Source organism: Mobula birostris, chromosome 13 (genome assembly GCF_030028105.1).
Source record: "Mobula birostris isolate sMobBir1 chromosome 13, sMobBir1.hap1, whole genome shotgun sequence".
NCBI classification, from domain to species: Eukaryota; Metazoa; Chordata; class Chondrichthyes; order Myliobatiformes; family Myliobatidae; genus Mobula; species Mobula birostris.
The window spans coordinates 62,784,108-62,807,055 of NC_092382.1; the positions used below are offsets into that span (position 1 = coordinate 62,784,108).

At 45.6% G+C, this 22,948-nt stretch overlaps 1 non-coding gene across 1 annotated transcript; it reads right to left on the reverse strand.

Moving 5' to 3' along the window:
- Positions 1–5,059: 5,059 nt before the first annotated feature.
- trnap-cgg (transfer RNA proline (anticodon CGG)) lies at positions 5,060–5,148 on the reverse strand. The gene is given in 2 exon segments: positions 5,060–5,095; positions 5,113–5,148. It is a non-coding gene; the product is annotated as a tRNA-Pro (tRNA).
- Between the last annotated feature and the right edge of the window lie 17,800 nt (positions 5,149–22,948).

The following is a 22,948-nucleotide window of genomic DNA, read 5'->3' on the forward strand; positions in this document are numbered from 1 at the left end:
TTGCCAATCGATTTGGCCAGCTCTAGACTTAAGTCGCTGTTGTTCTCTGTGAGTGACAAGGTCAAGGACTGTTATCGTTCCTGATTTTATTTCCGTGACTAATGGGGTTCAGGGCTGTTATAGTCCCTGATTGTTTTTTTTTTCTGTGAGTGACGTGGTCGGGAACTGTTATTGCCGTTGCTTTTCCATGCGACTGACGCGTTTGAGGACTGTTATCGTTCCTGATTTTATTTCTGCGAGTGGCGGAGTCGAGGATTGTGTTCATCCCTGATATTTTTTTTTTCTGCCAGTGACGTGTTCGGGGACTGCTATTGTCGCTATTTTTTTGCTGCGGGGGAACAGGTATTTTGGGGTCTGCGAGATTGTTTTCTTTTCGTTTCTCGTCCCAGGGTCGATGTCTGTCCTTGCTTCAACACCCATGGCCTCCCTGTGTTTCAATGCAGTCTGGAGCAGACAAATATCAGAGCTGTATTGTACATACAGGTTTTGGCAATAAAATTAACCTTTTGAACCTATTTTTATTCTGCTCACTCGTGCCACTGCAGTTCCACTTGCTGTATGAAATACTCATATGTCTAATTTTATTTTCCCGCTCTCAGACTGCAGGATAAATTCGATCATATTACAATCACCGCCTCTTAAGCATTCCTGTATATTACTCTACCTTGTCAAAGCACAACGCAACACACAATCCACAATTGCCTTTTCCTTATGGGTTCAACCACAATCTGTTTTAAAAACGCCATCCAGTAATTACCTCTCTGGGGATCCAGCGCCCACTAGACTTTCCCAAACTACCTGAAATCCTACAATGATCATCGTAATATTTCCATTTTTACATGCCTTGTACATCTCCTGTTGTCATTTGTACTCAAATCGACTGATCGAGGCCTGTATATAACTCCCATCCTCCGATCCTCTGTTACCTCTCTCTGAGGATTTGATTTATTTTCAATATGTCACTATAATAAAATTAAGTAAATAGGCATTTACAAAGGGAATTGTTAGGGGGTATTCATGTGTTGAGAAATGTCTAAGCAGAGGGGAAGAGGCTCTTAATAAATTAAAAATATTTTCTATTTTCAGGATACTATTTCCATCACCCCACTCCCCATCCCGAGAGCAGTAGTGTGAAGAGGGGATGTTTGGTCTGGCGAAGGACCTGAATGACGCACGCAGCCTTCTTTTGGCACCGTGTTTCGAACATGTCCTCGATAGTGGCGAGATGTGCCCGTGATGGAACTGGCTGAGACTACAGCACTCTGCACCTCCTATGGATTGGAGCACCGCCCCACATCAGACTGATGCAACGAATGACAATGCTCTCCACGTACGTCCATAAAACTTCATTTGATTCTCTAAACCTCGTTAATGAACAGTAATGGCGTCTGGTCCATGTTGGAACCAGGACGAATCCTCTGAGATGCTGAGGCCCAAGAACCTGAAGGTATTCACCCTTCTGAACCCTCAGTGAGGATTTGAGTTTGTTCACCTGAAGCATGAATTCTCACCTGACAATTAATTCCTATGCTTTGATAAAATTGATTAGAAGGTTGTTGCTTCGAATCCACCCAACCAGCATATTAATCTGATGCTTATACGCCTATTGGTGTCATTAGAAGCAGGATTGCATGCAGAGTGAACCCAAACTATGTGTTCCTTCAAGTTCCCAGTGCGGTGTGGTTAGCAGGGAAAGTCACTGCCTCCTGGGTGCTTCACCCGTCCCGGTCATTCCTCAGCAATCCAGTCAACGCACTGGCTTTTCCGCTGGACTACCCGGTGTGAATGACTGTGAGTAATCTGTTCTCGGTTGTCGCTGAAATGGTTCAGTATCTACAGAATGTAGCAACGAGCGGCGTCACGGGGAACGACACGCTTCATAAAGGGTTTGCACATTTCATTGCAAACACAAGACGGGCTGAGATTGTCACTTTCACGTGAATGGTTTTAGCTCGTTATGTTGTCAGGTATTCCAGGTATTCGACTCAGAGTTGGCTTGTTATTAGTGATCACACCAGTAGCCTCCAAACGGAACACAACCTAGTCGTGGTTTGAAGGTTTGTGTGTCTCAGTAACCTGGAGAGCGAAGCTGGCTGAGTTAGGAGTTAATGCTTTGGCTCTTGGTAGGGTCACTCATGCCAAACAAGTGAAATGGTAGAGGGCAGACTGAGAGTGTTCCACCGGTCCTACAATTTCGAGAGTTTAGCTCAGAGCTAACAAGCCGAACTGGTCAATAAAACTTTAGGGAAACGAAAATGAAGAGCCCATATTCATATGTATCTGTCAGTATTTCTGAATCGGTACCCGGGACTTTGGAGGCAATCGTGCAAAGCGAGAGAAAGCTACTGACACGATAAATGAATCCCTGAACATCGCCAATGAGCGAGATGAAGGATCTTCATTGCTGCCCGGAAAAGCCAGCGGCGAGACTGGCAGTAAGTTATGAAATTAGTCAGCTCCACCATGGGGACAAGCCCCCGTTGTATCCTGGACATCTTTATGTAGCGGTGCCCCAGAAAGGCGGCGACAGTCATTAAAGACTTAATCACCCAGGACATGCCTCTTCTCATTGTTACCATCAGGAAGGAGGTACAGAAGCCTAAAGCCACAGACTCAGCGATAGAGGAACCAATTCTTCCCCTCTGCCGTCCAATGTCTAAATGGACATTGAACCTCTGAACACTACTTCACTCTTTAATCTGCTTTTGCTCTTCTTTTTTTATTTAACAATTTAATATACATAATATTTTTACTCTAATTGAATGTTTGATTGACTTTTTTTGGGAGATTTATCATGTATTGATTGTACTGCTGCCGCTAAGTTAACAGATTTCTCGACATATGTCCGAGATATTAAAACCGATTCTGATATTGATTCTGAAATAAGTCACATCCGTAAGACAAATGTTGGTGTCCTGCCTCAACGACTACCGTCCCGTTGCACTCACATCCATCATCATGAAATGTTTTGAGAGGCTCGTCACGAGACACATCAAAGTCCTGCTGCCCCCTCACTGGACCCCCTGCAGTTCTCGTACTGTCTCAACCGTTCAACAGACAACCTCATTGCCACGACCATCCACCTGGCCCTAACCCACCTGGAAAAAAAAGACACGTACTTTCGAATGCTATTCGTAGACTTCAGTTCAGCATTTAACACAATTATTCCTCAGTACCTGATTGGAGAGCTGAGCTTGCTGGACCTTAACACCTCCCTCTGCAACTGGATCCTAGACTTCCTGACTGGGAGTCTTCAGTCAGTCCGGATCGGGAGCAGCATCTCACTAAGCACGGGGGCCCCCCAGGGCTGTGTGCTCAGTCCACTGCTGTTCACTCTCCTGACCCACGACTGTGTCGCAACACACAGCTCGAACCACATCATCAAGTTCGCCGATGACACGACCGTGCTGGGTCTCATCAGCAAGAACGAAGAGTCAGCATACACAGAAGAGGTGCAGCGGCTAACGGACTGGTGTAGAGCCAGCAGCCTGTCTCTGAATGTGAACGAAACAAAAGAGATGGTTGTTGACTTCAGGTGGACACGGAATGACCACTCTCCGCTGAACTTCGACGACTCCTCCGTAGAGATCGGTAAGAGCACCAAATTTCTTGGTGTTCACCTGGCGGAGAATCTCACCTGGTCCCTCAACACCAGCTCTGTAGCAAGGAAAGCCCAGCAGCGTCTCTAGTTTCTGCGAAGGCTAAGAAAAGTCCATATCACCACCCCCAACCCCATTCTCACCACATTTTACAGAGGTTGTATTGAGAGCAGCCTGAGCAGCTGTATCACGGCTTGGATCAGAAATTGTACCATCTCGGATCGCACGACCCTGCAGCCGATGGTGAGGACAGCTGAGATCATCGGGGTCTCTCTTCCCGCCATCACAGACATTTACATCACACGCTGCATCCGCAAAGCAAACAGAATTATGAAGGACCCCACATACCCCTCATATAAACTCTTCTCCCTCCTGCCATCTGGAAAAAGGCACCGACGCATTCGGGCTTTCACGACAAGACTATGTAACAGTTTCTTCCCCCAAGCTATCAGACTCCTCAATACCCAGAGCCTGGCTTTACACCAACCTTCTATACCCTCTACTGTATCTACTGTCTTATTTATTATTTATTATTATTAAATGTAGTGCCTGCACTGTGTTGTGCATTTTATGTAGTCCTGGATAGGTCTGTAGTCTAGTGTAGTTTTTGTGTTTTTTTCTTACGTAGTTCAGTGTAGTTTATGTATTGTTTCATGTAGCACCATGGTCCTGGAAAACGTTGTCTCATTTTTACTATGTCCTGTCTCAGCAGTTATGGTTGAAATGACAATAAAAAGTGACTTGACTTGACCAGACTTGACTTGGTGAAGATCAGAATTGAGACTCTCAATCTGGATCAGAGAAAGTGAATTCAGTGTTAAAATTGCAGCTCTGTAAATTCCAAGCGTTTGGCAAAATAATGTGACCGGAGTGAGCAGTTTCTTTTGTCACCTAATTTCTGGTCGCAACGATTTGAAACCCTAGGAAATGTATATGCCGATATTGTATGCAAGTTAGAGGCGCTTGTGTCCTGGTCAGAAAAAGAGAAGAGTTTAAGCAATGTAAAATCACTTGCCGATTTCTTGTTCTTCCACATAATTGTCTACAGCGCTCGTCGACATGCAGATCCATCGTTTTCCAAAGACTGTCTGTGCTCTTTCCATTTTACACCTATTTCCACAAGAGAGTGTAACAGCAACGCAATCTCCCAACTCCTACACTGACCACCTAAGACCAGCGTGCCCAACACCTTTCCCACAGTCTCTCTGCATATGAGACGGGTTTCAGCAAACTATGCCCGTCTACCACTCTCACTCCCTGCTGATTTGCACTCCCCGGTGCTCTACCATTCATAGAATGAATACGCAGCTGGTTTGACACTCCAAAATGTGATACTTCAAACTTCCCTGCCTTAAAAACTATTTCCAATTCCTTCTTCAGTGTTTCTTTTTCATACAGCCAATTATCTCGTGCGTCAATTCAAAAATAGTGAAGCAAATCGCTGATAATATCCAATAACGGGGCTCGTCCGGGATTTGAACCCGGGACCTCTCGCATATTGTATGCTTATTCACCCGAAGCGAGAATCATACCACTAGACCAACGAGCCCACGTTCGCAGATTGCGTCACAGCTGAACTACGAAGCCATTTAAAGTCAATTGGTAGAAAACTCATTGTCCTTTCCGCTGTTGAGAGGAGAGCCTGATGTCAAAATATGTTAGGCCCGTATTCCTATGAGATTACGAGTATTCGCTACTTGATTCAGTCAAAATTAGAATATAACGGACCCTGATATAGTGCACGTCAGAATGCGTTTGCCAGTGGAAGGGACCCAAACAAGGGACGTGTGTTTAAAGCTCAATTCCGACCATATTTTTCTTGCACAGGGTGATGCTGCTCAGCGATTCCCTGCCCCGGCGGCTGGTGGACGGCTGATAATTAGAATGATTTCAGGCGGGTGTACAGAAGTATTTGTTTCATGAACAGCAGAGTCGTTTGATAAATGGCACACAGTAAGAACTTTATTCAGGGCGAATATTCACACGTCGATTGTACTCTTTTCCAGAGATGTTGCCTGGTCTGCTGAGTTCCTCCAGCATGTTGTGTGTATTTCGCAAGTTCGTCTCACATTCTGGTGAGTTACTTTGATTATCCTTTCACTGACAAGCATTGTTCCGTCACGTGACCTTTCAACTCATGCCACGTCACCTTCCGAATTTACTATCTGTATTTATCTCTTTTCAGTCCATCGAAGTCAAAATTCACAAGAAGGTTCCCATTCAAACTGTACAACCTACCATACACTTTGCCCCACTCCACATTGAGTATGCTTGTTATGGCCGATGCCATCACCACATTGCTGTTTGGGTAAAAAAAATAGTATGGAGATGGAATGAGAGAGTGTGTGAAGGATGTTTCATGTCTTGCTAACAGCCGAGGGGAAAAAGAGAAGATCGTGAAAAACAACATGATCGAGATATCTGCTGAATGACAGATAAATTCCTTCAGCAGAATTGGGTGTAAAATGAAGAAAACAAAGAACGGAAGGGAGGAAGAATGCCGAACTGTCATGGATAGAAACATAGAAACATAGAAAATAGGTGCAGGAGTAGGCCATTCGGCCCTTCGAGCCTACACCGCCATTTATTATGATCATGGCTGATCATCCAACTCAGAACCCTGCACCAGCCTTCCCTCCATACCCCAAGATCCCCGTAGCCACAAGGGTCATATCTAACTCCCGCTTAAATATAGCCAATGAACTGTCCTCAACTGTTTCCTGTGGCAGAGAGTTCCACAGATTCACCACTCTCTGTGTGAAGAAGTTTTTTCCTAATCTCAGTCCTAAAAGGCTTCCCCCTTATCCTCAAACTGTGACCCCTCGTTCTGGATTGGAAACTACCTCTCCAGTGGAAACTGCGATCTAAGTACAAAATTTTAGACCACTGATCTATCCTGGCCATGGTGGTTGAACTTGTGGTTAATTTCATTACCACAGCCAATCAAAGGTTAATGTGCTTTCAAGTTTCCGGGGATGGGATCCGAGAAAACATTTTTTTTTCCAGGTTGCTACTACTGTTTAGAATGAGATGTCGCTCGTTTTGACAGAGAAGCTGAGAATGGAATCAAATGGACTTGGTGCGAGCAGTTAGGATTAAAAAAAAAGTTTAAGATTGCCTTTAGAGAAGACGAGATGTTTTAAAAGGTCCCACAGAAAGTGTTGACGATGTTAACTAACTTTACACGATTAGTTCCGCATATGGTGTAAACGTGGGATACATTATCATTGTTTGAAATACTCTCAGCAAAGTGATATTTCTCACAGTTTCACAGCGGGACTGGGATAAGATACACGGAAACACAGTGGTCTCACACCTCACACTGAACTCATACATCTCCGATCGTCCTTCCTTGAAAAGTAACCATGTTTCTGGATTCCGGTGAGAATTCTTTGCATCTCAATCAGGACCGTCCCCGCGCACAGTGCTGATGGAAGGGAAACGTGCGTTAAAACTCCTTTCCCAATAGTTAAGAAGTTCAATTGTTTCCTCTACTGCGGCCTGACCTGTGAATGTGCACCACACTTCGCCTTCCAATCAGCAGCTGAGGGAGCTCGAACGTGTTGTTTATGAGGGTGCTTTCCTAAATATATCACAGATAAAATATATAAAATTAAATACTGCGTGAAAGGAAGACGCGATATTTGGTTACTTTTCCCAGGAAGGCGGAGTAACCCAGTCATCTTATTCACGGCGCGTGACACTTCAAAATCGATGCAAGTAGCCATGACCTTCTGGTTAGCCACTGTTACAGGATTCGAGCTTGCAATCTTCTGATAATCTCACATCAAGAGCCGAAATCAGACGCCTTATCCATCAAGCCACACGGTCAGATTATTTGGAAATTGCCAATAGTATTTAGCTGCCGCCTTATCGTGACTGCCCAATCCATGAAAAGTTCCTATTTTAGAATCAGCTGGTGAATTCCTATAACGTCTGTTTACGTGAAGTCAAATAGTGTGAAAAGAAAACAACTGGACTTTGTTAATTTAAAATAATTTTATATTTTTCCACTATACAGTATACTCACAGGTTCTCTGAGTTACTGTGCATGGAGTAGGACACTTCTGCTCAAAACGACCACAGCGCCTAAGGGGCCTGTGATAGCTACTTCCATTTTCCTGTGTTTGGCCCATATCTCTCTAACCTTTCCATATCCATATTTATGAATGTTGCTGAACATGGGCGTACAATATCAATAGACATAGAACATGAAACACATGCGCGGAACATAAATGGAGAATGTGTGTGTTCTGAAGAAATACAGAACGCGGAATAAGCTTCGAGGTGGTGGTGGGGTTAAAACGGTGGACTGGGAATCCATTCTGCTTTGCAATCGTGCATCCGAGTACCATTCCTGCCACTTGTTCTCACATAAATCTCTTCAAACTTATCATTCAGGTTCAGCTTAAAATTTACTGCCAGTTAACCATAAACATGTACACATCTAAACGAATCAACTTTTTATCTGGAACCAAGCTGCGAAACACAAAATCTATACACATACAAGGCATAAAGTATTGTTACCACAATAATATTACCAGAGAGTAAACATATATCCTGGAGATATACTGTACAAGTTGACATTAAGTGCATATCCGGTACAACATATAGTTAAACATGTGTGAATAACACTAAATACATTGCCATAAATAATGTCTAATGGATGCCAAATAGCTGTTCAGAAGTCTCACAGGGCTAAGAAGATGTTACCCAGCCGAACAATCGTTGTTCTTAGCCCGTGGTACGTTGTGCCTGACGGTATGAGGTCGAAGACACTGTAGAACAGCAGGACTAATGCGAGTTGCCTTTGATAATGTCGAGGTCTCGGTGACCGCAGCCTCAGACGATTTCCTCAGCCGTTCTCACAATCCATTACAAATCCGGGACAAAATGGTCAGCATTTTCCTCCCTTCCAACAAGTGTCCGACTGGGTAGGGTCCGTTTCTCTGGATCTTCTGCTCATGTTGAGAACTTGACTTTGATGGCAGAGGAAGAGTAAGCTGCAGTCTGATCCAGCACTGGAGGTGAGATTTACCGTGCTGTCGCTGAACAATTTCTGGATTTCCGTGATAGCAATGGACACTTCGTTGCAGTTCTTTATCTTACATGTGCGAGCAGGAACCCCGTGTTCAACAAGCATCAACAGCAAGGATAACGTCAGGCAGAAGTTACCACGCATTGAAACCCACCGGATACTGAAAGGACTAGACAAGGTAGTTGTGGAGAGGAGTTTCCTATGGTGGGGGTATCCAGATAACGTCAGGCAGAAGTTACCACGCATTGAAACACACCGGATACTGAAAGGACTAGACAAGGTAGTTGTGGAGAGGAGTCTCCTATGGTGGGGGTATCCAGATAACGTCAGGCAGAAGTTACCACGCATTGAAACCCACCGGATACTGAAAGGACTAGACAAGGTAGTTGTGGAGAGGAGTTTCCTATGGTGGGGGTATCCAGATAACGTCAGGCAGAAGTTACCACGCATTGAAACCCACCGGATACTGAAAGGACTAGACAAGGTAGTTGTGGAGAGGAGTTTCCTATGGTGGGGGTATCCAGATAACGTCAGGCAGAAGTTACCACGCATTGAAACCCACCGGATACTGAAAGGGCTAGACAAGGTAGTTGTGGAGAGGAGTTTCCTATGGTGGGGGTATCCAGATAACGTCAGGCAGAAGTTACCAAGCATTGAAACCCACCGGATACTGAAAGGGCTAGACAAGGTAGTTGTGGAGAGGAGTTTCCTATGGTGGGGGTATCCAGATAACGTCAGGCAGAAGTTACCACGCATTGAAACCCACCGGATACTGAAAGGGCTAGACAAGGTAGTTGTGGAGAGGAGTTTCCTGTGGTGGGGGTATCCAGAACTAGCGGGCACAGCCTCAGATTTGAAGGGCGATCTTTTAGAATAGAGGTAAGCAGGATATTTTTTTCTTTAGCCAGAGAGTAGTGAGTCTGCGGAATGTTCTGTCACACACTGCAGCGGAGGCCAAGTCTGTGGGTATATTTAAAGCAGAAGGTGAGAGTTTCCTGATTGGACAGGGCATTAAATGATATGGCAGTGCTGAATGGCCTAATTCTGCTCCTACGTCTCATGTTCTTATGGTGGTATGGTAAGCGTGGACGCTTTATTGGTTTAAGGCTATATTACTGTGTAATACTATAAACATATAACAATTACAGCACGGAAACAGGCCATCCCGGCCCTTTTAGTCTGTGCCGAACTCTTACTCTCACCAAGAGCACACAAATAACCATAAGACCATAAGACCATAAGACAAAGGAGTAGAAGTCGGCCATTCGGCCCATCGAGTCTGCTCCGCCATTTTATTATGAACTGATCCATTCTCCCATTTATTCCCACTCCCACGTCTTCTCACCATAACCTTTGATGGCCTGGCTACTCAGATACTTATCAATCTCTGTCTTAATTTTTCTTGTGTTTTATTGCCTGTCAAACGGAACAGATGACTAACAGTAGAGCATTGGTCTATGATGACAAAGTCCGTGGAACCAAGGAATGGACAAGATCAACAATGAGTACCATGCAACCGAGGTGTGACCCTTCGCAACAACATTCACTGACTTCTCGCATGTCATTTCTTCATCTTTGTGATTTTGTAATTTCGTCTCAAGCTCTCCATACCTCATCACAATTGGGATTTTAATTGAATGACATCATTCTTATTTTCATACCAGCTGTTGTAAGGCCCGTCAGCCTTATGTAGCACTGAATATTCAGTGTGCTGGAGCGAGTATGAATGACCGTGGAGATTCATCAGCTTAAAGTTTCTTCAGCGAGATCGCGGGCAGCTAGAAGACAGACTGAATTTCACACAGCATGCTTCAAACATTTTACCATGTGAGAAAGACATATTACTTGACCGTAGCCGTTATCGGTGTTTCTGGTAAGAATATCGGCGAACTATCATTTGCAGCCCTGTGTGCCTGGTCTGTGATGTCGTTCAGTTACCGACAAAGTTGTGATGTTGCTGTATCGATGCAAGCACTGTGTCTAAACATCGTGTTTTTTTTTCAGAAATTCCCTTGCAGATTTATCTGTGGTGTCAGCTGAAAATGAACCGGCTGTTGACACAGATGTGCAGTGGAAGTTCGGAGAGACGGATTCATTTTGTGGATTCAGAGCTGGCAGTTTTGATTTGTCAGTGCAAAGCCGCTGTCAAAGTAAACTCCGGTAAACTGCGCTCGGAACCTTTACGGGTTAATTGGTGTTATCCGCGTCAATGGCGATACTGTACATGTATTAAATTTAAATTTTAATGTATTGCACGGTGTTTTAAGAAACTGCTGCGACCTTCAAAGGAACACGGGAAGCGAAACCCCGGTGAAAATCAGAAGAGAGCGATAGACTACACTTCTGAGTTAGACTCCGAAATATCGGGAGTTTTCAAAATTCATATAGGGTCTGTGTGCGTTTTAGTGTACCAGGATTTGTTTCCACGCCCTATTATTCGTCAGCTGAAGAAAGAAGTAAGAGTCAACCCAGCAGTGTCCGTGGGAGGTCAGACCGGGTAAAGGCGATACTCCGCTCTCGAAGAAAAAGCATCGAAGCATTTAGTAAAATGCTGCAGAAATTTGGAGCAACCCCTAAAAGTGACAAATGTTTTGAAGTATCTACATTGGCTTTCCTTTGAAAATTACATGGTTTAATCACCAACGTGCAAAATATTTTAAATTTCAGCGGGTCAGGCAAAATCTTTAAAAGCGAAAACTGAAACTTTCTGTTAAGATCCATTGATATAGTGTGAAGGAACCACGAAGAAATGTAGTTGCAGAATACAAAAGAAGCGAGAATAAGACATGCAACTGCAGGAAATAAAATTGTCTTCAACATAGAACTTTGGAAGTGAACAGAGACGGAGGGAGCAGGCCTTGGCTCTATGTGGAGTTTGCCAGAACATAAGTGACGAGAACTCGGGAATCGGCGTCGTTGAGACAGTTCCCGAGGTATCCAGGCTTTACACGCTACTCGAGTACCTTTGATGGGAAATTTATATTGATTTTCCCATAGCTCCCTTGGCCATCAATTGACAATGCTTCCTTCTCAAACAGCGTTCCGTACCCGTTCACCCAGCAGTTACGCGCTTCAGACATCGGTCATTCCCGCTTTACACTTGTCAACATCCAAAAATTAGTTATCTGCAAAGTGCAATTGTTCTCATTGTCCAGGTTATCCTTGCCCTGAGACCCATGGAAAGGCGAAACAATAATGCACTCTATCTCTCTGTTGTTTCCCCAGTGAACTTAGTGGCTATTACGATCCTGTCCCGGGGATAATGCGGCCTCTCCACCTGCACCCCTCGCTACCTGGTAGCCATGGCGATGACGGATCGACTAACCATCATCTTTCGGGTCATATTGTGGAGGATCAGTTATTATTACTTCCCCGGGACTCTCCTGGACATCACCCCGGTATGCAGTGTGATTTCTGTCTTGGATTTTCAGCCACAGACTGTTCTGTCTGGTTCACTGTCACTTTTAAGTGTGATCGGTTTGTCGCCATCTGTTGCCAGAAGCGGAAAGCAATGTATTGCACTGGGAAAACTGCGGTTGTGGTTCTGGCAACAACCGGCCTTCTGTTCTGCTTTTATAATGTGCCAAATTTCCTTACATACCACCCTACGAAAGTGATTGGCAATATACCCTGGGACTGTATTCCAAAGCCCAGCAACGATACGGATCCCGGGTGGTTGAGATATGACTGGCTTACTACCGTTGTAGTGCCATTACTCCGGTTCGTGTTAATACTACTGTTCAACGCCCTGACAGTCAGACACATTTTAGTGACTAGTCGCATCCGTAAGAGGCTGAGGGGTCAGAGCAAGGCGAAGAACCGCAGTGACCCGGAGATGGAGAGCAGGAGGAGGTCTGTGATCTTACTTCTCACCATCTCCGGCAGCTTCATCATCCTGTGGTCGGTGAGTGTTGCCGAATTCCTTTATAACACCATCGCCGGACTGGATCAAAATAATTACAACGAATCGGAGTACGTATTTCTACACTCCGGACACATGCTCATGACATTAATTTGCTGCACAAACACGAATATTAATGGGATAACTCAGTCCAAGTTCAGAGAGCAGTTCATCAGCGCAGCGAACTATCCACTCACGTCAATTATTCAACTAATTAATAAACAAAATATCTAAGTTCTTCTCAGAGGCGGTCTCCCTGATTTCGTTCTTGATACTGCAAATCTGGCGGTCACTCGGTGTAAATGGCAGTGGTGAGAATAAAACGGACAGACACACAACACGGAAACAGATCCTTCGGAGTCCAGAATCCGCGACTTCCACCTCTAACCAAAAATTAATCTTATCTTACCTTTTATATTTATGTTTTAACAATATTCCCTCTTTCGTTTCCGCCGCTGCACTTTCGGTACTAACAGAGCGGGTCAGGGTCTGACGATATTGAGGACCATATCGGCAGGAATGCAACTCATTTGTTAGTTTTATCTTCTGCATAAGAATGAAACGAAAAAGAAAATCAACAGTCCAGGCAAACTTACAGTAAAGGTTACACTTGTCCTTGCTATTAGAAAAACCTGTTATGAAAAAAATAACGCCAGAAAATTCGTGTATTCTGTTCACAATTGTGGAAATTTCTACGGATAACCCCAATGTCCAGTCTGCATCAAGGAGCGAATGTCGTTTTCCTGATTTCTAAAAAAATCTCCATCGGAGCAAAATATATGTTGAATCTCCTTTGCATTTACTCCAGTACAATCGCATGTTTATACTACTACAACTACTAACAATAATAATAATAATAATAATAATAATAATAATATTAATAATAATAATAATAACAACAACAACAGTAATCATCATCATCATCTCTGTTCTGGGTCTCTGCCCATTTTCCTCGTTACCTCGTTACTCCGATTTGTCTTCCCATCCCAAATCACTCTCCCCAACGCACATCCCTCGACTCACGCAGACAACCCTCCTCCTGGTCTGTTTCTACCTCTCCCCCTCGGTTTCTTTCTACCACATCGGCCTCTCTCCCTAACTCTCAATTCTCCTACCCCCAGTATCTCTCCTTGGTGCTCCATTCTCCTTCTCCCAGAGCCTCTCTGCTTCAGTCTTTCTTCCTCATATCACTCCCTTTCTCGCCACTCCCTCCTGTATCTGCCCCAAATACTCTCCGACCACACTCACTCATCCGTCTGTTTCTCTCCCCCTGTTTCTCTCTCTCTCCGCCTTATCCTCCAGCCTCTATATTGCTCCCGGCGTGGCCTCTCTCTATTTCTCTTTCCTCTACCCTCGTTACCCCCACTTTCGCGCTCCCCAGTCTCCTTCCCTGACATTCCATTTCCCCTCGACTCTCTCTCCATTGGTTCTCTCTCTCTCCCTGTCAAACCTCTCTCTGCCCTATTCTGTCTTATTCCATACTCGCTCTACTTTTCACTAGCTCTCTCACCTCTGTATGTCTCACTCTATCTCTCTCTCCCTCCCAAACTCTCTCACACCGTTTCTGTCCCCAGTCTTTCGCTCCCCCTGTCCATGTCCCTCCCCGGTCTCTCTTCTACCAGTCTATCTCCCCAGGCTCTCTCTCCAACCAGTCTCTCTTGCCCAGTCTTTTTCTCCTAGACTGTCTCGCTCAATCTCTCTGCCAGAAGTCTCTCTCACTGGCCTCTTTCTCCCCTCCCTCCGGAATGTTTCTCCCCTTTTCCAGTCTCTACCTACCGATTCTCTCTCTCCTGCAATCTCTCTCCCTCACTCACTCTCCACACTCTCTCTCTCCAGTCCATCTCCGCCCAGTGATTCTCTTCCCCAGGTTCTCTCTGTCTCTCTCTCCCAACTCTCTCCTCAAACTCTCTCCCTGTTTCTCTCTCATACCTGTCCACTTTCTTGTCCAACTCTCACCCTCAGTTCATCTCCCCCTCTGCCGTTTTTCTCCCCATAGGCCATCGGCTCCGTCTTCCCCTCAGCTGTCTTCTCTCCTACGTCCCTCTTCCCCATCCTTCTCTCCTTAGACTCTTCACTCCTTTTCTGGGCACATTCTGCAGTCTCCCTCTATCCCCCATCATCACTCCCGTCTCCCACAGTTTCTGACCCTCCCATCACTTTCGTTTTCCAATCCCGCTATCCCTCCCCACCCCGTGTCTCTCTGCTCGGGACTATCTCCCTGTTATTTTTTTTCTCCTTTATTGCCTCTCAAGTCCCCCAGTTTCTGTCTATACAGTCTGTCTTCTTCAGTCAACCTCTCCCTCTCCGTCTCTTTCTTCGCCCCGGTCTCTTGTGTGACCCCAGTCTCTCTCCTCGCATGGGCTCTCACCCCACTCTTTTACCCACATTCTCTCTCTCTCTTCCCCCAGTCTATCACCCCCCTCAGTCTCTCTGCCCTCTCAGCCTGTTGTTTCCCGCCCAGTCTCTTTCCCTCTCCTCCCTCTCTCTATCTCTCTATCTGTCTCTCTCTCTCTTCCTCCAAGGCTTTCTGTCACCCTGTCTCCCTCAGTCCCGTTCTCTTTCCTTCAACTCTTCCTCTTCCAGTTTCTCTCTCCTCGTCACTCTCCTTCTACCTGTATCCCCCTCGTATCTCTCGCCCCGTACCTGTCACATGCACCTTCTCAACCTCTCCCTCTCTCCCGTCTTTTTCCCAATCTCTATCTTCCTACTATTCTCTCCTTCGCTCCCCGTGTCTCTCCCTATCTCTGCAAGACTGTCTTCCACTAGTCTCTCTTTTCTCCCAGTTTGTCTTTCCTCTGCCCCCTCTCTCACTCTATAAATCTACCACCCACTCTCAGTCTCTCTCCAGCCAATCTTTCTCCGCCATAGTCTGTCGAACCAAAGTGTCTGCTTCCTTGAAATTTCTTTTCCCTCACGTGCGTGGTTCGTTCGCGTTCTCTTCCCTTGCTGATCCTCCGTCTCTCTCTCTCTCGTTTATATCTCAGTTTCTCTACCGATCTCTGTCTTCCCCGTTTGTCTCCACTCCACTGCCCCCCATGCTCTTATTCTTCCGTCATTGCCTCCCCCACGTCTGTTTTTGCTTGGACTCCCTCCAAGGATTTGAACATGTTTGGACACTCCGGATACATGCTGATGGTATTAATTTGCTGCTCAAACGCGTTTATTTATGGGGTAACTCAGTCCGAATCCAGAGAGCAGATCACCAGCGCAGGGAGTTATCCGCTCATGTCAATTATTCAACCAATTAATTAACAAAATTACTAAGTTCTTCTTACTGGCGGTAGGAGGATTTTATCACCCTGACAGTGCAAAAGCTGGCGGTTATTGGAGAATGTGGCAGCGGGAAGAATAAAGCTGGTTTAGAGCCCGAGAGAGACACAACACGAGAACAGACCCTTCGGCACCCGCACCCTGCGATCTTCACCTCCGACCACTGATTAAATTCATCCTACATTTCATTTTTATTTTTGAGCATATCCCCGCTACCGTCATCGCAGAACCACGTTCAATAATAAATCCCGCCTGACAGTGTAAATACTCACCTCTCCAGTGGCGTACATAGCCGATGCTCCTCGCAGACGGATAGGAAACGGAGCAGCTGCTGGAGATATCGCCGTCACAAGGAGAACGGACGGAATTCACAGTGAGCACCCCGACGGTCAGATCGAGAGTGGTCCGGGCTTGCAGTGAGGAGGCAGCACGGCAATGAGATTTAGCTGATTTCACCCAACATCGGACCGGCAAGTCCGTCAACACTCGATGAGCAGACAACATATACAGTACACCGTTTGGCAGTGTCCAGTGAGTTTGTATCAGCTCAAGTGATACGTTCACTGGCACAGACAATTTCTTCACAGTGTCCAATTATAATCCGCAGAAAGTTAATTTCTAAAGGGGGCTTGCATTACTTTATGAGAAAGGCACCTTTCCTCCCCATTTCCCCAGCTGTTTGTGGGTTTGGGTGGGTAACAGGGACTTTTATTGACTCCTTAATGACTTCTAATGACTTCTCAATGGCAAAAAAATATTCTGACAATTCCAATAGTATTTAGTATTGTGGTTTCTTGCTCAACACTACGGAACATTTGCATTTTTTTTTACAATTGTGCAAATTTCAATGGAAAATCGCAATGTCTACCCTGCCTCAAGGAAAGAATGTCATCTCACCTCCCGATTTCTGATAGATTTCCATCCCAGAAAACTACATGTTGAATCTCCTCCGCTGAGGTATACTGAAGTATAAAAGCATGCTTATTATTTTTTTTTTCTCAGTTGTAACTGGTAAAACATGTGGTATGGACATAGACAATCACACTCGTTTTTCAGTTGCTGGGATCTTTCCTGCTATTCCAGTGATGTCTGGAGATTCACACAAGTATTGCTGTGTAGGTATAATTTTTGTTGTGCAGTGACTTTCGGATGAAACCACCGGTAGATATTACAATTGGGACGATGTATACCCTGTTCATGTACCATAGTCTTACAGTTTTATTTTTCAAGTCGGCATATCTCTGGTGTTTTTTTTTTTTTCACGTACTGATTTCTCTAAATTATGTGCATTTGGAATGACACACACATACCTGCAGATTTTTCTCTTGTTTGTTATTGGATGACTATTAAATAAATAGTTTTTGCTGGATTGTCCTGTGATATTATATCTGGACGTTTATCATGTGTTGCCTTATCGCTAGTAATGGACTGGTCGTAATATAATTGTAGCATTCTGACCATAAAACTCTCCCGGGATTGTATTTAGAGTAATGGATCGTTTCTTCCATGAGTTTGCAATTTAAAACAAGATTTTAGTGAATGATGCTTGCCAATTGATTGTGCCTGTGTAAGTAATCAGATTGCATTGAACTGTTTCAGGATCCTGTAATGTGTTGAATACTTCCTGATTTCTCTTAGTTTCCGCTTTTATCGTCTTGAACTTGTTAGTATTTTATTGCGTATTTTTTGATATTTTCGTGTTACCCACCTGATCCTATATTACCACAGAAGGAATGGAACTCCCCCAGCACCGTGTCTGAATGTGTGCAGCTCCCTGACCATCTTCTGCTTCCCCTCTCCACAGAGCAATCTATTATTTCGTCCCTCCCTTCCTCACCTTCACCATTCCCTCACCACTCCCCAATCCCTCAGTACACCCTCCTCTCCCTCAGTCTCCTTCCTCCATCCTCTCCTCATTTTGCCGTCTCACTCCTCTCACCTCACTGTCCTTCACTGTCACTTCTCTTCTCCGCTTTCAGTCGGCAACCCTGCTCAACTTAATTCAATTTATTTCAATTCAAGTTAAATTACCGTATGCGAATAGTCATGAATACTGCCAAACGAGACAGCACTACTACGGGGTCAATATACAAAGACATTACCAACCAGGCCCGCTAGGCGACACCGTGGATATCGGGGCTATGACTCTTCTCCAATACCGACTCCCGCTAGACGAATCCGTGGCTGCGAAGCCAAGTCTCGCCTATAAAAATACAACCAGACAAATACGTATGTACATAGTTCTGACGAAGGGTCTCGGCCTGAAATGTCGACCGTACCTCTTCCTAGAGATGCTGCCTGGCGTGCTGCGTTCACCAGCAACTTTGATGTGTGTTGCTTCAATTTCCAGCATCGGCAGAATTCCTGTTGTTACATATGTACATATTTCAGACAACTCAGTCCGTTTTCAATCTTCAGTCTTCAGTCGCCACGATTGCGCTACGCCGTCCCCAGCAGAGCGCGATGGATCAAACACCTCTCCTCCCGCGGCTGAATAGCAAGCGACACCGCAGCTAGAGGCCCGAGACAATTGAGTGTCGCTAAGAAAAATCTGCAGGCAAGACAGAGAAACGGGATGAGAAAGACGGGGTTTGATAGACTAGGATGTAATGACGGTGGGGCATTGTCATCAGGGTGAGTATCAGTTCATTAGGGATGCAAAATGGACAAGTGTTGGGACCGCTTTTTGTGCTGCATATCAATGCCTTAGATAGTGGAATAGGTGGCTATGTTGCCCATTTGGTAGATGAAACGAAGATTGATGGATAGGTCGGTAGTGTTGGGGTAACAGGTAGGTGGCAGAAGGATTAAGACATATTGGGACAATGAACAAGAAAGTGGCAAATTAGATACAATGTTGGTAAAATACATGGCCATGCACTCTAGTGGTAGACATAAATGTAAATATGCAGGCTATTTTAACACGCAGGTTGACTCAGTGTTGAAAAAGGCAAATGCAATGTTAGAATTTATTTCAGGATGGCTTGAATACAGGAGCAAGGGTGTGATGCAGAGGCTTTATGGGGCACCTGGTGAGGCCTGTCCTTGAATATTGTGTACAGTATTGGACTCTTCATCTACGAAGAGATGAAGAGATGTGTTGATATCGGAGAGTGTCCAGAGGCGGTTCACAAGGGCGGTCCCGGGAATGACTGGATTATCATACGAAGGACGTTTGACGGCTCTAGGTCTGTACTCGGTGGAATTTAGAGAAAAAAATGAGCGGGGGAGCTCATTGAAACCTTGATAATGTTGAAAGTCCTAGACAGGGTAGATGTGGAAGGAATGTTTCCCAAAGTAGGGGAGTCTAGGACAGGAAGGCACAGCCTTAGGATAGACGGGCGTCTATTTACAACACAAGTACAAGGAAATTGCTTTAGCTACCACATGCCGCTGCGGAGGCCAGGTTGGGTGTTTTTTTTTTTTTTTTTTAACGCAGAAATTGATAGGTTCCTGATTGGACAGCATCAAAAGTCGTGGCCAAAAGGCCGGGATTGGGAGGGGGTGGGGTGGTTGTGGAAGAAGTATTATCCAGACGCAATGGGCCAAATGACCCAATTTTGCTCCTATGTCTTATTGTCTTATGGTCTTAATTGTCAGTCAGAAGAAAGGCTTATGTTCAGTGACCCGTTAGTGATCTCTCCCACCTGCAAGACATTCTGGGATTTCAATGAGGCCATTGAAATGTCCTCTGAAACAGCCAGCCCTTTCCATCTGAGTCACCCCTCTGATGCAACCCACTCTTTCGAAACCCATATCACGATCTTCCTCCCCAATCCATCTTCGCAACCATCACCCTCTCTTCCGCTTTCCACGTCCACCATCTCTATGACCAACTCCCTCACCTCCTCGAACTGACTCTCACTCCCTCTTTCTCTTCGACTCTTCGCAGAGATCCACTGCCTGCGCACTGCGGCCTCCCTAGCGCTTCTCGGACGGGACGGGACCCAAAAGGTTCTCAACATCCTGCCTGGCCTTTCGGACCTGCCGCATGGGTCTCGAGTCTGCCCCCTTCGGGCCCAGCAGGGGCAGAGTCAAAGGTAGACATTTACCTCAGCCTCAGATTCTCGGGTGGTAACGGACGCTTTTGCAGGAGGGCCGGGACATTCTCCCACTTCCAGTCCGCTGGAACCGGAGCCGGTGGGCTCTCGCTCCCCCGAGAGAAAGGTGCTGATGCTCTCTTGCGAGGCGTTTCGAGTCGATAGGGTCTTGAGACCGAAGGGGCTGTGGGATAGTGGGGGTAAGTTGGAGACTTACCTCGCCTCCATGGGGCTGATCCATGGAGGAGCGGCGAAATGGTAGGTGAGAGCCCCCTAGTCCCGGCACTGGTGGGTTTGTTCGTGCTTCTAGGATCAAGGATTCCATGGACTTGAGGTCAAAGGAAGGGTGGCGTCAGAGCGCGGAAATGCGGGGTTAGGCCGTTAGGTGGAGATCTTCGATGGTTTTAATTTACTATAGTTCTGAAGATCAATTTAACTATTTATGCAACAATACAGAAAAAAGACTTTGGAAAAAATATAATAAAACTTATATTTTATTGTGCTTCACTCTGAAATGAATTGACTATTTCTTACACCCTTCACATAAATGAGGAGTAAAAATCTTCACGTCACGTCTCTATCTAAATGTGCAATCATAGTAATTTATAATAATTTATAACGAATAAAACAGGCAATGTAATAATGTACACTCAAATCAGCGTAAGTTCATCAGTCTGTTGGTCTGGTGGAAGGAGCTGTCCCGGAGCCTGTAGGTCCTGGCTTTAATGCTGCGGTACCGATTGCCAGATGGTAACAGCTGGAATAGATTGTGGCTGGGGTGACTAGGGTCCCCAATGATCCTTTGGGCCGTTTTTACACACCTGTCCTTGTAAATATCCTGAATCATGGGAATTACACAACTACAGATGCGCTGGCCTGTCCACACCGCTCTCTGCAGAGTCCTGCGATTAAGGGAGGTACAGCTCCCATAACAGTGTCGCAACCAGTCAGAATGCTCTCAATTGAGCCCCTGCAGAACGTTCTTAGGACTTCAGAGCCCATAACAAACTTCCTCAACCGTCTGAGTTGAAAGAGGAGTTCTTGTGACTTTTTCACTTTACAACTGGCGTGTACAGACCATGTGAGGTCCTCGGTGATGTGACCGTAGACGATAGGTGTAGGAGTAGGCCATTCGGCCCATCGAGCCAGCACTGCCATTCACTGTGATCATGGCTGATCATCCACAATCAGTACCCCGTTCCTGCCTTCTCCCAATATCCCTTGACTCCACTATCTTAAGAGCTCTATCTAACTTTTTCTTGAAAGCACTCAGAGAATTGGCCTCCACTGCCTTCTGAGGCAGTGCATTCCACAGATCTGCAGCTCTCTGTGGATGCCGAGGAACTTAAAGATGTTTACCCTCTCAACCCCAGATCTATTCATGTTAATAGGTGTTAGCCCGTCTCCATTTCTCCTGTAATCCAGAACCAGCTCCTTTGTTTTTGCGGCATTGAGGGAGAGGTTGCTTACTTGATACCACTGTGTCAGAGCGATAACTGCTTCCCTGTAAGCCACTTCGTTATTTTTTTTTTTTTTGAGATTAGGCCAATCAATGTAGTGTCGTCGGCAATTCTAATTAACAGATTAGAACTGTGGGTGGCGATATAGTCATGGGCATACAGGGAGTAAAGGAGGGGACTCAGTGCATGGCCCTGAGGGGCTTCTGTTGAAATTCAGTGGGGTGGAGCTGAGGGAGTCCACGCTAACATCCAGCTGGCGATCTGATAGGCAGGGTCAAAGACGAGGTCTCTGAGCTTCCTGTCGATACTGGAGGAAATGATGGTGTTGAATGCTGAACTGTAGTCCAAGAATAGCATTCTCACATAAGCATACTTCTTCTCCAGATGTGTAAGGACGGTGTGTAGAGCAGTGGCTATTGCGCCGTCTGTCGATCGATTGTGTCGGTAGGCAAATTATAAGGGGTCCAGCACACTCCTTTCGTAAACGTGGTACACACGCTAATCTCACCGACCCGCGTCAGTCACAAAGATATCTCAATGCCCCACTGTGTCCCCACAACCTCGTGTCATTCCCCATCCCATCCCATTGCGCCACTCTCTGCCCACTGACACGTGTCAGTTCCCAAAGTTATTAACAGTGTAAGTGGAATTATGATGATAGTAGGCTGGAAAATCCTGTCTAACTATAATGGTATTAGGCTGGATGTGTCCTGGAAAATGCACAACTGAAGTGTGACGGTATTTTAGGCTCCACTTACATGAGGCTCTGGATAGGTTTGCCCCATTCATGCAGGGGAAGGGTGGCAGGGTGAAAGAACCATGGTCGACAAGCGATGTGAAACATCTGGTCAAGAGGAAGAAAGAAGCTTTAGGAAGCTGACCTCAGGATTAGAAAGCAAGGATCAGACATGACTGTAGATTTACAAAGTAGCCGGGGACACACTGAAGAATGGAATTAGGATAACTAGAAACGTCTACAGAAGGTCTGCAGTAGATTTAAGGAAAACCCCTAGCCATTGTGGATGAATGTGAAAAAAAGATGACTGGAATGAGTGCAGGACCGGTCAGGGATAGAAGATGAAACAAGTCTCTGAAGTCGGGGGAAGAAGGGGAGGTCCTGAATGAAGACTTTAGTATTCACCAGTCGGAGGGACATTTGTGAGGAGAGCGTTAAAAGGGCCGATGTAGGATCGATAAGTCGTTTTGTGCGGTCGGGAGAAACGCTGAGTGACTGCGGGAAGCGGTGAGTCCGACTTCAGTAATGGGCAACTTGGCTGGTGGATTCAGGACTGACGCCCAAGAAGGCAGAGGATAGTTGTGGATGGAGCGTTTTCTCTCTGTATGCTGCCAGTGGTGTCCTGAGATCTGTTTCGAAACCCCCGGGCTTTGTGTGCTTTAGAAATGATGTAAATAAGGAAGTGGAATGGTGGGTTATTTTATTTACAATGATGTAGAAGTTGGTGAAATTATGGATAGTGTAGAAGGTTGTCACAGGTTACAACAGGACAGTGACAGGACGCAGAGCAGCGCTGAGAAGTTACAGATGCAGTTCAACCCGGAAAGTTACGAAGTGATTCACTTTGTAAGAATGAATTCGAATGCAGAATTGATACTTTCTCGGGTCAACCGAGGGCCGCATG